Raw genomic sequence first — 14,530 nt, forward strand, 5'->3', positions numbered from 1 at the left:
GTTGAGACAGAGCAGTGTTATACTACGAGGGGGAGTTTTTTCCAGTTTTACAATGTGACCCACACAAAACTTCCTTCTAGCACTAGGAGAAGGTGCAGAGAATATCAATCAATTGTGATTATTTTTATGTATAGTAGAGACATTTTTAGATCTCTTTTAGAAATGTTTTGAATGTATTACTCTTAATTCCTATGAACTAAAAGCATACTCCAAATAAACACAGTATTTATATATGGGAATGCAAAACAACACAATGTGAGAGGCTGGAAGAGAACATACTCTGCTGTGATTTTCTGGTTTTCTTAGATTACAGTTAAATGGGATTTTTTAAATCAACAATCAATCCAGCTGGCTCCTTCAGAAGAGCAGTGTGATAGAGTGCTAGCTGTTGCCCCCTGCTCACTGAGCTGTAGCACCACCAAGGCTGCAGGCTTAATTGGAAGCAATTAATTTCTGTTGGGGGGGTGGGGATTACTGACACCTTGGTGGTAATAGCTGTGCTAAGGTGATAATTAGTTCAGTAACCAGGAGGATATATCATTGGGAGGAACAGGAAGAAGGAGCTATGGGTGAGCTGTGTGAAGGCGAGAAGTTTCTACTGCAATATACTTGTGTCTTGTTCTGTCGGTGTGGAATAGGGTATATGTAGTGAAATGGAAGCAGCCTGGGTATGTTTATGAGCATGAGGCAATGGAAGCAGGCAAGGCAGCACAACCCAGTGGGTACCTGTGGTAGGCAGTCATTGGCTTCACAGACTTATAGGGCCTATGGCACAGCTACAACTGGCCTAGGTTATCTGACCTGACTTGGGCGCTGGCTGCAGCAGTCCTATATTGTGCTGGATCCAAGGCTCTGAAGTGCCACAAGGATGGGTGGGGGGGCTCAGAACCTGGGCTTTGGCCCCACCCTGAGTATCTATGCTGCAATTTTTAGCCTGGTGAGCCTGAGTCAGCTGCCCTGGCATCTGACACTCATTGCTGTGGGTTTTTTATCGGAGTGTAGACATGCTTATAGACTTTAAGGCCAGAAAGTATCATCATGATCATCTAGTCTGACATCTTGCACATTGCAGGCCACAGAACCTCACCCACCTGCTCCTGTGATAGACCCCTAATCTCTGACAGATTTACTGAAATCCTCAAAGTTCAATTTAAAGACTTCAAGTGACAGAGAATAATAGGCACTCTACTTTGCTTGAGTGAATACTACAGCAATATCAGGTCCAAAGGATAATCAATAAATGACATTCACTTTAAGGATTACACCACTGCTTGAAGCTAGAAGTTGATAAACAGGGAGAAAATTGAAATAATGATAGCTCTACAGAGTGTCCTCATATATACATGGAGTAAAAAGACAATCCCTGCCTTGAACAGTTTATAATCCAAATAGAATCATAGATTAGGGGTGGAAGGGACCTCAGGAGGTCATCTAGTTTAACCCCTTGCTTAAAGCAGGACCAACCCCAACTAAATCATCCCAGCCTTTGTCAAACCGCACCTTAAAAACCTCTAAGGATGGAGGTTCCACAACCTCCGTAGGTCAACCATTCCAGTGCTTCCCGACCTCCTAGTGAAAAAGCTTTTTCCTAATATTCAACCTAGACCTCTCCCACTGCAACTTGAAACCACTGCTCCTAGTTCTGCCATCTGCTACCACTGAGAACAGCTTAGCTCCATCCTCCCTGAAACCCCCTTTCAGGTAGTTGAAGGCTGCTATCAAATCCCCCGTCATCTTCTCTTCTGCAGACTAAACAAGCCTAATTTCCTCAGCTTCTCCTCATAAGTCATATGCTCCAGCCCCCTAATCATTTTTGTTGCCCTCTGCTGGACTCTTTCAAATTTGTCCACATCCTTTCTTTAGTGGAGGGACCAACACTGGACACAATACTCCAAATGTGGCCTCACCGGTGCTGAATAGAGGGAAATAATCACTTCCTTCAATCTGCTGGCAATGCTCCTACTAATGCAGCCCAATATTTATATTGCTCCTACTAATGCAGCCCAAATATGCCATTAGCCTTCTTGGCAATAAGGGCACACTGTTGACTCATATCTAGCTTCTTGACCACTGTAACCCTCAGGTCCTTTTCTGCAGAACTTCTGCCTAACCAGTCAGTCCCCAGTCTGTAGCAGTGCATGGGATTCTTCCGTCCTAAGTGCAGGACTCTGCATTTTTCTTTGTTGAACCTGATCAGATTTCTTTTGCCCAATCCTCTAATTTATCTAGTGTCACTGTATCCTATCCCTACCCTCCAGCGTATCTACCACTCCCCACAGATTAGTGTCATCTGACACTTGGTTTTGTTAACACAGATGAACAGAATGTCTGTCTAATAATAATAATTCAAATTAGATAACATTAGTCTTCTGCATCCTTAAGTTATGTAGTGTTGGAAATTTAAATCTTGGTGCCTTATCTTTTCAGAGAAAGTGTACGAGTGTCCTATCCATGTCCCTGATGCTTTATTCACTGGCACTTGTAGAATGGTTGGCATATGCTTTTTTTTTTTTTTTTTTTTAAATAATCTTTTATTCCATTGCAAGCAATGAACAATACCATGGTATTTGCAGCATACATTGCACTTAGTGGAGAAAATATGCAAGGAGTACCAGGAATACTGCCCTAATGTTAAATGTCAACTTTTACTGGTATCCACTGCATAGGTGAGAATTAGCAAGCTTGCAGTGTAATTATAATGTGTTATAATTCTCCTGAATCGGGAGTCATTTAATTTCGCCTATATCCCCACTTTTGCCAGATTGAATTGGGTTTCCTTATTTAGAGTCTTTTCTATGTCCTGAATAATTATGGTCTTTCAGCACTTCATAGACATCAATTAATGTACTGATGGGTACAAGTCAATATTTTCATTACTGACTTGGATAATGGAGTGGAGAGTGTTTTTATAAAATTTGCAGATGACACCAAGCTGGGAGGGCTTGCAAGCACGTTGGTCTGAATTCAACAAGATGAAATTCCTTCAAGACAAGTGCAAAGTACTTGACTTAGGAAGGAAAAATCAAATGCACAATTACAAAATGGGGAATAAGTAGCTAGGTGGTAGTATGGTTGGAAAGGATCTGGGGCCTACAGGGGATTGCAAATTGAATAAGAGTAAACAATGTGATGCAGCCGTGAAAAAAGTTAGTCATTCTGGGGTGTGTTAACAGGAGTATTGCAAGTAAGACTCAAGAAGTAACTATCCCTATACTCAGCACAGGTAAGGCCTCAGCTGTGTACTGTGTCCAGTTGTGGGCATTGTACTTTAGAAAAGAAATGGACAAATTGAAGAGAGTCCAGAGGAGAGCAACAGAAATGATAAAAGGTTAGAAAACCTGATCTATGAAGAAAAGTTAAAAGCCTGGGCATGCTTAGACTTGAGAAGAGAAGACTGAGGGGGGACCTGATAAGTCTTCAAATATAAAGAGAAGGATGATTGATTAATTCTTCTGTATGTCCACTGAACATAGGACAAGAAATAATGGACTTAATCTGCAGCAAGGGAGATTTAGGTTAGCTATTAGGAAAAGTCTTTCTAATGATAAGGGTCGTTAAGTTCGGGAATAGGTTTCCAAAAGAGGTTATGGAATCCCCAGCACTGGAGGGTTTTAAGAACAAGTTAGACAAACATCTGTGAGGGGTGGTCTAGGTTTACTTGGTCCTGGTACAGCACAGGGGGCTGGACTTGATGACTACTGAAAGTGCTTTCCAGCCCTACATTTCTATGTCTCTATGAATGCAGAGGGATGTCGTGGTGCTAAAGTAGGCAAGTATTATTTATTAAAGCTCTGTTTTACTGAGGGGGAAACTGAGGCACAGAAGGGCTTAATGATTTGCCCCAGTTTGCACAGCAAGTTGGAAGTAGAGCTGGGAATAGAACCCAGGGCTGCCTCATTCAAAGTCCTCTGATCTAGCCACTGATGAACACTGTCTCACTTCCTGAATGGTAATGTCTGTCTTAAACACATGGAGGACATTCATTCCTGTTCCATATACCAAACTATAACAAGCTGGACCAATGTGACCCCACCTGTAAAACCATTAATTTAATGTACACAATCTTTTTTATAGGGAGTAAATGTAGTGTTGAAAGACAAGATTCTATGGACAGAGAGAACAGAAGAGACATAGATATCATTGTCATGCTACCTGGAGCGGTTCACAACCATGAGTGTGAACCTCAGGGGAGACTGTCAAAAAGCAGGGTGGACATCCCAGACTGGTGATATTTTCTATAATTAGATTTCATCAACCCAGTAACAAATGTGGACTCTTGGATCACTTTAACAGTCTTACTACGGAGTCACAGACAATCCCCTTGGGCACTTCAGTTTATCTTGCCACCCAGGCAAGCTGGATTTAGTGATAAATGGTCACCTACACCCAAAATCACAAAATATTCAGGTTGATTCCAGACCCGAGGGATTGGTCACTTACCCTAGGTCAATTTGTACCTTAAATCTCACACCAAAGACCCCACTTGTAGCCAATCCTATAGGGAACTAACTAAGGATTATTAACTAGGAAAAAGAAATGAAAGTTATTTACAGGTTAAAACAAGCGAGTATATACACACAAATGAGTTTGTCTGTGATTCAGAAGGTGACAGAGGTGTAGTAATCTGTCAATTCAAAATGTCTTTCACAGCTAACCCAAGCCAAGCATCACAGGAATCTCTTTGCTTACGTTTAGCAATCTTTGAACTTCATGAATACTAATGAAGGATACTTGTATGGTTCCCACTTATCCATCCCTATTGTAATGAATGGCTGGCAATTATTATGTCTATTACTGTAACTGGATTACTTGTGTATGTATAGGAAGTATCCGTCATTAACTTCAAAGCAAAGATCATTTCATGTTCAACAATGGACATTCACAGCTCAATCGGCAGCTGCCAGTCATAAAAACCCACGTGTTTGCTGTGAGCAAGATCTATAAATACTGGTTTAAGGGAACAATCTTTTATCTCTTGGACTGATGAACTCTGACAGGGTGGAATTCTGAATAATGGGACCGTGATCCCTAGAGCCATTCTAGGTAACCCTGAGAGACTATTGGAAACCAGCAAATTACTACATCTTTGCTACCATATTTTACTTAAAAACTTTGACTCACCTGTAATGTATTTTATCTGCTTTAATCTCTAAATTACTCTCATTTCTTTTTCTTAACTAATAAACCTTCAGTTAGTTTACTAGAGACATTGGCTTCAGTGTTTTTGAGATCTGGGGTAAGTGACGGGCCCTTTGGGGCTGGGAGTAACCAAATGTGTAATGATTTTGTTTTGAATAACCTTTCATCATTAAGTCCAGGTTGTCTGGGTGGTAATACAGGCTGGAGTGTCTAAGGGGACTGCTTGTGTCTGCATGGTTAGGCTAATATAGAAACCCAGAAGTGCACATTTGTTACTGAGTTGGTAAAATCTAATAGAATATACCACCAGTTTGGATGTGTCTGCTGTTTTCTGACAGTCTGACCTGAGATTGGCACTGTCAGCTGTAACCCATTTTGAACACCATGACACAAAAAAAGCTTCCCAATTGTTAGGAATTGGGTGTGCTGAGATCACAGTCTCATGATAACCAGAATTCTCTCAATGTTGACTTATTCTACCCAGTCTGTCTTTATCTATCTGTTGTCTCTTTTGAAGAGGAAGAGGATGGAGAAGGTGGTAGGAGTGGAGGGAGCTTATTGGGGGAAAATGGATTTCAAGAAACTGGCAGCCCCATTGAGAAATACTTGAACCTCTTATATGTTATGTTTGTATAACTCGCTGATCAATGTGGGTTATGTGTCCCTCTCTGTGCCCTATCTGCAGAGGAATTGGGTCTGTTACAGCTGTTAGAACAAGCACTGTTAAGACTCATACTTTTAGCTCTGAAGTTTCTAGGTTCAATCCCTGGTGTGTCAGCCAATATGGCAGCCATCAGACTAGCCCTGAGTATAACTGCTATATCAAAGTCCCTGCGTAGTATAGCAAGCCAGACATAAAGCTATGTCAAAGATCACTTGGTGAAGCAGACTGAAAACTTTGCAGCAGAGTATCTTAAATTCACAATTAAATCTTTGAGTCATACAATCAGCACAGAACTCCTGTGTGATTTTCAGTTTTCAGTGTGCTGCAGATTGCTATATTAACAACTCAACTGCACCATAGAAATTGTCAAGAGAGAAGCTGGGGATACTGGAAACTAGGTATGGGGCAGTTGGATTTTTTTTCTTTGGCCTTTGGGAAGGCAAAGAAGACAGTTTAGGATTGGTGGAATGTTTCTGCTAAAATGATCAGCAATGGAATAGCTAACCATGTTTCCACAAATGGTCACCTTTAGGTTTCAGATTTAACCCAGGAAGATGAAGAAGGCAGTTCATCTCTTTCAGAGGTAATGTTTCAGGCAGTCTACAGACTCGGGAAGACTTCATTGCATCAAGTTATGCATTGCATTTTTAAAGTTTTGTTTGCAACCATAGAAATGTCAGGTTGGGTTTCAAACCATTGACTTCAGAGCAGAACTGGGCTCATCTTGAGCAGTAATCCCCTCTGTTTGTTTATTTTTATGAAACTTAAGAGTCTTGATCCCACATCTGGGGCAAGGAGTGCATTCAGTTCGTGGCAGTGAACTCACGGGGCCCTGAATGTCTCCCAAGGCATATGTGAAAGTATTACTTGGTTATCTCTAAAGAAAAATCGCAAGGATGAATGAAATCACTCAGAAGTAAGGAATCTGGACAAAATAAAATCACTGCATTAAGCAAGTTCTAATGATAGTTATGAGCACTGAATTAAAAAAAACCCACCACCTTGTCTAACTTTTAAAACTATAGTATTCCACTCTTATAAGGCTACTGTGATACACTGAACTTTGGCTTCCATTCCCATTAAGATACACCTTAACCTGCCCTTGTATAAGATGCAAAATACCTTCAATGGGTTTATGGAAAAAGGAGTGGTGTTCTTTGGCTTTCTAGTCCTAATCTAGTTTATTTCAGGTCTCACAACACTCGCTTTAATTGTCAGTGGTACCTAAGAGTTTGGACTAGAGCAGCATTCAAAAATGAATGGACCCGACCGTAATCCTTCAAAATGATGGATGCTGTAATTCCCCACCCTACCCCAACAGCCGCAGTTACTTCAGCTTTGGAAATACAAATGTAAGTTCCCTGCCAGAAATCAATGCAATCTAATGTTAGAGCTCTCACATCTGTGGCCTTTGTATGGTATCTTCATTGAACAAAATATGACTTCAGCAAAGAGGTGAATAGGTAGAAAATCAAACAGCCAGGGTACGTCTGGTGTTAAACCAAGAGTTGAGACAGAAGGTGTGGATTCTGTTCTCTCTCTTGAGCCATCTGTTCTATAATGTAAGAGGCTGGCAGCATGTGTTTAAACATAACCATGTATTGCTTCTTGCTGTTACAACTACTGCAAAATCGTATCGGTTTTGCTTTGTTTCTTATGGATTGATTCATCGCCACTGGTTGGCTACAAAATAATACCTGTGCTATGCACAATGGAAGCTGAGTCATTGGAATTACTCTGGAATTTACCTTGCTGTAACTGAGAGATGTGTCTGGTCCCTGGTGACTGAATATCTGCCTTGGCGTGTCAGTATCATGCATACATAATCTGCTCACGTGCTTCCAGCTGCACCTCCTGATAGATTCAGCACAGTAAGTGCAGTCCAAGGAGAGGGTTTGACACCATATTTGTGTCCTGTGGATTCTGGGTAGTTGATGGAGCCAAAATGGCCCTTTGTCTAAGGGATGCTGTAACTGCCATAGACTGTAACACAGCCCACAATCCACCTGGTGCTCGGGGCTGTGTCTTCTTTCCCTCCCACCAAGAGCTTACCCTGCCCTGTCCTGAGCACATCCCCTATGTAGGGGATTGCAAGGAGTAATAGCATAGGACTGATTTCTAGAATTTCCCCTTGGTCCCTGGCCCAAATTAATGGGAGCTAAATATCTTTGAGGATCTGGGCCTTTATATTTCAGGCAACAGAGGGATCAGAGTGGGGGGCTATAATCAGTCCTAGCATATAGTTCTTACAGCTGACTCATGCTTACTTTTCTGAGCAACTGTATGTATGTCTTTGAATTCTGTTCTTTGCTTATTCTTTGTTCAATGTATCCTCTTAGCACACTACTGTTGTGCATGTGTTTGCTCACTCAAAATGGAGAGAGGATGAAAAAAGAATAACTTTGTAGCTTTGTTTGCTTGTTTGGTTTTTAAATGTCTTTGCAAGAGATTGGAGCACTTGGCTTTGCCAAAAAAATATTTCGCTTGCAACACAAATGATTTATAGATAAACTGGAATAATTTACTGGATTGTATCATGATGCCAGGAGATGTGCTGATGTTTGGTGTCACGATGTGACCAATCAAAAATGTTCGGGAGGAGCTTCTTCCCAGTTTGCAAGTGTGCAAATGATTTATGCCAGTGATGCAGGGTCCAAACTAGAGCCCTGCAGTGGGACTGGGATACCATGGATCCCGCAAGACCCACTGCCATAATAGCAGGAGCGGGTAATATGTACTTTGTTGCAGGTGGGATGGGGAGGGCAAAAAAAACAGACTGCAGTAAACCAGAGTGCAGTAAATCAGCTCTGTAAAGCAATTTTTCCTTTAAAAAAATAGAGGCTTTAGTACTTAAATTTAAGTGAGGGCTGGAATGAGGTTTGATATCTATTATAACAAGAGTTAAAGGTTTTTTAGGTGGGTTTTTTTTACATTGTTTAAGCAAGATTTGTTTTATTCTTTCAGTGGTAAAAAGTGTGTGTGTGTGTGTGTGTGTGTGTGTGTGTGTGTGTGTGTGTGTAAACCAACCTCTTCTTTTTTGTTTGTTTATGTAGTGTGGGAGAATCTCTCTCTCTCTTGCAGGATTTCTGGGATCTCAGGTTTTGGTGGGTTGGAGTGGGATAAAATGCAAGAACCAATGTGGGAGCAGGAGAGGGTATTGCGGGGCGGGATGTGGGTGGGATTAAACAATTAATCCCATGCCATGCTCTAGTCTAAAGTGCTTTGGCAGATTTAAAGCAGAAGGGTGCTGAGCAGCTAGCCTGGCTCCCATGTGTCGAAACACCCCTCGCTTATCAGGGCTCACGTCTACTGTGTCTGGCTGCGATCAGAGTTGATACTTGTGAATGATAAAATAAAGAGGGGTGGGGGCTACGGGGTCTCAAAACCAGATCTTAAGTAAAAGAATGCTAAATTATTAATAAAACGGCAGCTGATATTTGGTTTGTCAATTAGGCATCAGAAGCTCAAGTTGTTGTATATTGGCCCATCAGCATTAAACAAATGGCTAAAAGCCATATCCTGTAAAGATTGCACTGTCCTTTTGATTTGAAAAGCAGCATCACAGTTGTGATTCCACTTATGCAGTGCTTCCCCCTTCCCCTTCAGCTGCTTTTGGGAGCTTTAATAAAACGAAAAGTGTCATTCATCAGGTGTGTTTTTAATATTTAATTTAAAAAATGATTACATATAAGTATCCATGGTTTTCCAAAGGTTTATTAACACGCACAGCTCTGCCTGGCTTGACCATGCAATGTGCTCCTAGACAGTATGACAAAGCTGGAAAAATGAAGTAAAGGAAATATGAGCTGATTTATTTTTTATGTGTAACAAGCTAAACCTTGATCCAGTGCATCTGTGGAGCAAAGAACTACTTATTCAGTGCCACCATCAAAAACGTATGAGGTGGGTGTGAATTGTCTCAGTTAAGCTCTTGTATTCTCCAAACATAATTAAATCTTAGCAACCACTGTGGGCCCAGTGTTAGAAGTGGGCTATTTAGTTGAATGTCAAAAATTCCACATTTAGAGGTTCAGGTTGACCTTTAGTTACAGAAAACAAGCATTAAAGAGCTTACTGTGAGCACCAGTTTGAGTGTCTAAAATGCATGATTCAGATGCCCTATTCGAAAATTGGGCTTCTTAACCTATTACAGCAAGGCATACCAACAGTAAAAGGCCTCAATCCTGTACTTCTCATAGTAGGAAATGCAATCACGTGCATAAGTCTCATTGAAATAGATCAGCTGAAATCAACTTATTTTAGTCAGTGGGATTGCTCACAATAATAAAGTTAAGTACATGTGTAAGCGGTTCCAGGATCAGGGCCTAAATTGGTATTTTAATTCCTTTTAGATGTAAATATATTATAAAGTTGAAAGCATACCTTCATTTCAGGACTGAGATTTCAAAAATGAAAGCAGAGATTCTCAAATAATCTAATGACTCCAGGATCTGGGGATTTAAGATAAGCACCAAAATATGAGACTCATGATAAAATAATGAATTGGCAATACTATGATTTTGAGCAAGTTCCCCTCATACACAATTCAGGCTTCCCATTCATTAGTTTATTTTTTTTATTGAATCTCCTTAAAAAAACATAGAATCTAAATTGCAGAGGGAAATAGTTCACAAACCCTAGTTTCCCAAGCCCTGTGCAATGTTTGCAAAGATCATGAAACTTCAAAGAATATGAGATTGTCCAACCCAGTCCATTCCGATATCTAACATAGACTGAACTGGTAGGGCCAGATTTTCAGCTAGGGGACATTGATGTTATTCTGATATACAATGACTGAGGGTCTGGTCAAAAAAAAATATTTGCTCAGTTAAATTAACAAAATGAAGCTTTAAGGGTAAAGATGTCATCAGTAAAATGCAGTACTCTCCGCAATGCATTGCTCTCTTTCCAACTACTACTTGGCAAGAATGAATAGACAAGGCCATCAATTTGGGTCATTCTGAAGAAATACTCAGTATACTTTATATGACCAGCAAAATCTAGGTAAACATTAAGTAATGTGCAAAAGATTTCTTTTGTTTGCTAATACACAGGGGATGCTAACATCAGTTGCTAATGTCTCTACTTTAAACAAGTGCCCTTCCTTTGCTGTACATAGTTTATATCTGAATCTACAGTTCAGATATTCACTACAAAACAAAATTGAGTAAAAACTGAACTGTCAGTCAGCAGTGGTTATGCTTCTATAGCTGTAGTATCAGATTCTTAGTACTTGCTAATGCAACTATACATGTGTAATATATTTAGTGCTCTAGGAAACCTGAGAATTTTCCAAAAGAAATATTTTTGTCTTTAAAAATATTATTTGAGTTTGTAAAAAAAAAAGATTTAATAACTAAAAAAAGGCCATTTCAAACTATGCAAGAGAAGAACTCCATATTAAATAATGTGTGAACCTGTGTAATACTAGTGATCTGAGTAATAGACTTGTAGCATATTGAATTACAAGCTACATTACTGTAAACCCTAAACATTATAAAATAATGAATCAGGCCCCACTAAATTATGACATTGGCTTAAAAAAATCAAGAGGTTTCCAAAATAATATATATTTTTACTTGTTTTAATTTACCACCTCATTTTTTATCTTTTAGCGATGATGTTTTCAAACTTTTTCTCTGAGACCATGAGGGTTATAAATTTACTTTAACAAAAAAAAGAAGAAAGTTGACATTCTCACATAATCACCTGACTCCAGGAGCTGGGGCTTTTAAATTCCCTTCCACCATCAAATATCATGAAACTTATGATGAAACCATGAGAGTTTACCTGTGCAGTGTATATTATTCCTTGTATCCTTTTTTTGTGAATTTGTCTGGCACCGTTCTCACAAAATTATAAGATTATTTTATATTATAAAATATCATTATAAGATAGTCTATTAATTTTTTTCCCCAGAGAAATGCTGAAATCATTAAGATGATGTGATATAGACACAGTAATCCTATATTTATAGGTTAGTCATGAAGGTGATACACAGAAGGTAGTAACTGAATTACATTCTGCTGTCCACACTTAGTCTCCTTAGCTTTTCTTTCTGCTTTTCTGAGAATCTTTCCCATCTACCTTGGAAAATATTCTGCTTCCCCTCCCACTCCCCCATAAAAAAAAAAGCAACAAAAAAACCCCAAGTTAATATGAATTGTTAAAATACATATGTTCCACATTAAGGTTATATTTAAATAATTTTGGGGAAAAAAAGGGAAATGTAAATGAAGTAACACAGCACTGGTTTGGGAAAACAGTGCAAACAGAATTTATTAACACAATGAGCCGAATCCACCCAACTCCAGAGTATGTGGGGCGTGTCCTTCACCTCTCCCTTCTTGCTTTCCCCTGCCCTACTGACTATCATATTTGCACAGTCCACCTCTAGGCTGTGGGGCTCACCCAGTCCCCTCTGCTGGCTTCTGCCGCCTGCCTTACACAGGCTGGACTGGTCCCCTCTGCTGCACCTGCCGCCTGCGGGCCCTGACCGCTGGCTGCTGCTGGCTCCTGCTGCTTGCAGGCCCCAACTGCTGCTGGCTTCCACCGCCTGTGGACTCCACAGCTAAGCCAACTGAAGCATTCCGAAGCCAACTAAACCCTTAGCTAAGCCCTTACCTAAGCTAACCAAAGCATTCATCTCACATCTACACTGGGAGTTTTGCTGATCTATCTATGTCGGCCTGGGATAGGGGTTTTTTCATAGTCCCAACCAACATAGCTACGTTAATACAACTTTGTAGTGTAGACCTGTCCACAGGTCTTTAGTCCATCCATTTTTATTTCTTGCAGAGTGAATTTCACGCTGGGCCTAGAACCAGCATGAAGCCTATGCAGTGCTAAGATCCCACTTGAGGCCTAATTTAAGGATTTAAGTGGTGCATAGGCCTTATGCTGGCCATCTGAATGGGGTTGCACTTCACTCATAATTCTTCTGGTGTCAGATTTTGATACACAGCTACAGCAGGAGGATAGTGCATGTTTATTATTAAGGAGGGTAGAATTTGGCTACAAATAGTGACTTATAGTTCTTGATTTTAGATCCACACTCCATGCCTACTTGCATGTTGTCAGTGATCCCTCTGAATTGAGGATCATTTCTTTCACAAGTTTTATTTTATACGGGTCCTTTGGTGACTAAGGAGTCTGATCTTTGAGCTGCAGACTCATTGGCAGATGAGGGGCTGGTGGAAGGCAGGGTTGGGCCACGAATGCTGCATGACAGTTGTCTGTCCTTTCTTTTCTGGTGTTTTTCTCTGACCAGGACAAGGCGATTTTCCTCAAAAGTTATTGTTCCTTTTCTGGCATGTCTTTCCAGTTAGCCCTATGTTGGGCTGCTGTCTCCCAGTGTGTGGTGTCAATGCCACATCTCTTGATGTTGGTTTTGAAGGTGTCTTTGACATGTTTCTTTTGGCCTCCCCGTTTCTTTTCTCCTTTGGTGAGTGGGGCGTACAGTAATTGTTTTGGTAGGCATGCTGGTGCTGGATAATCAGGGCCCCAGCACTGAAGACACTGGCCTCTGTGAGAACACTGTTGTTAGTGCGATGGTCCTCCCACTTTATGTTGAGGATCTCCCAGAGAAAGTGCTGGTGCTGGCATTCCAGGTTTTTCAGATTTTTTCTGTAGGTCACCCAAGTCTCGCAGCCATAAAGGAGAGTTGGGATTACTGTTGCTTCGTAAACTAAAAGTCTAGTTGTGTGTCCTGATGTCATGGCTGTTGATCACCCAGTGATGTAGTCTGCCAAAGGCAAGTCTGGCGCAGCAGATTCTGTGCTGAATCTTGACATCTATGTTTGCTCTCTCTGAGAGATGGCTGCCAAGATACACAAAGTCTACATTTTCTAGTTCCTCTCTGTCAATGTAGATTTTCCTTGCTGCGTCTGATGAATGGCCAAGAGCAGGCTGGTGGAGAACTTTTGTTTTGCCGATGTTCAGGGTTAGCTCTTAGACTTTTTTATAAGCTTCAGAGAAGCAGTTAAGGGTTGTTTGTAGATTCTCTTTGGAGTGTGCAACTACACCACCATTATCTGCATCCTGCAGTTTGGTTATTGTTGCCGATGTTACTTTAGTTCTGGCGCAGAGGCGAGAGAGGTTGAAGAGGTTGCCGTCAGTTTGATATTGGATGCGAATGCCCTGTGGCTAATGGTCTTGGATTAGTGTTTTCATAGTTGCTAAGAAAATGGAGCAGAATGGGTGACAGAACGCAACCTTGCTTTACTCCAGTTCGGATGGCAAAGGGCTCAGAGGTAGAACAACTGTATAGGATGGAGGCTGTACTTACACATCATGCAGGTGAATATATTTGTATAGCATTCCTGGTTTTTGGAGTTCTAAATTTTGTAACTATTTTAAAATAGGTTAATTTTGTTATAAAAGGTCTTTGATCGGGTAGCATACAGCTCTCAACTGATGTTTGTATAAAAGGCATACTTTGTAGTCATGTTTTCAATAGGAAATAGTGCAAGAATAAGAGCCTTATTTGGTGTGTTATTTCTCTAGTTGGAAATAAGCATTTTTCCTGTGTAATTTCATATTAGCAGAAGTTCGACCGGCAGCATGTTTTGCTGTATATAACGGACACTTTTCTTTGTGCTATTATGTTAGCCAAGCAGAAAGTCTAGGTTATGCAGGGAATTAAAATGCAGGGTTAGGTTTACGTTAGCTTATACAATGCAAATAAATGGAGGAGGCAGGCTCTCTCTGACTTGTTGAGGGTTCTCT

This window comes from Emydura macquarii, unplaced genomic scaffold (genome assembly GCF_026122565.2).
Source record: "Emydura macquarii macquarii isolate MOO-44397 ecotype Brisbane River unplaced genomic scaffold, CSIRO-AGI_Emac_v2 contig_2676, whole genome shotgun sequence".
Lineage (NCBI taxonomy): Eukaryota > Metazoa > Chordata > Testudines > Chelidae > Emydura > Emydura macquarii.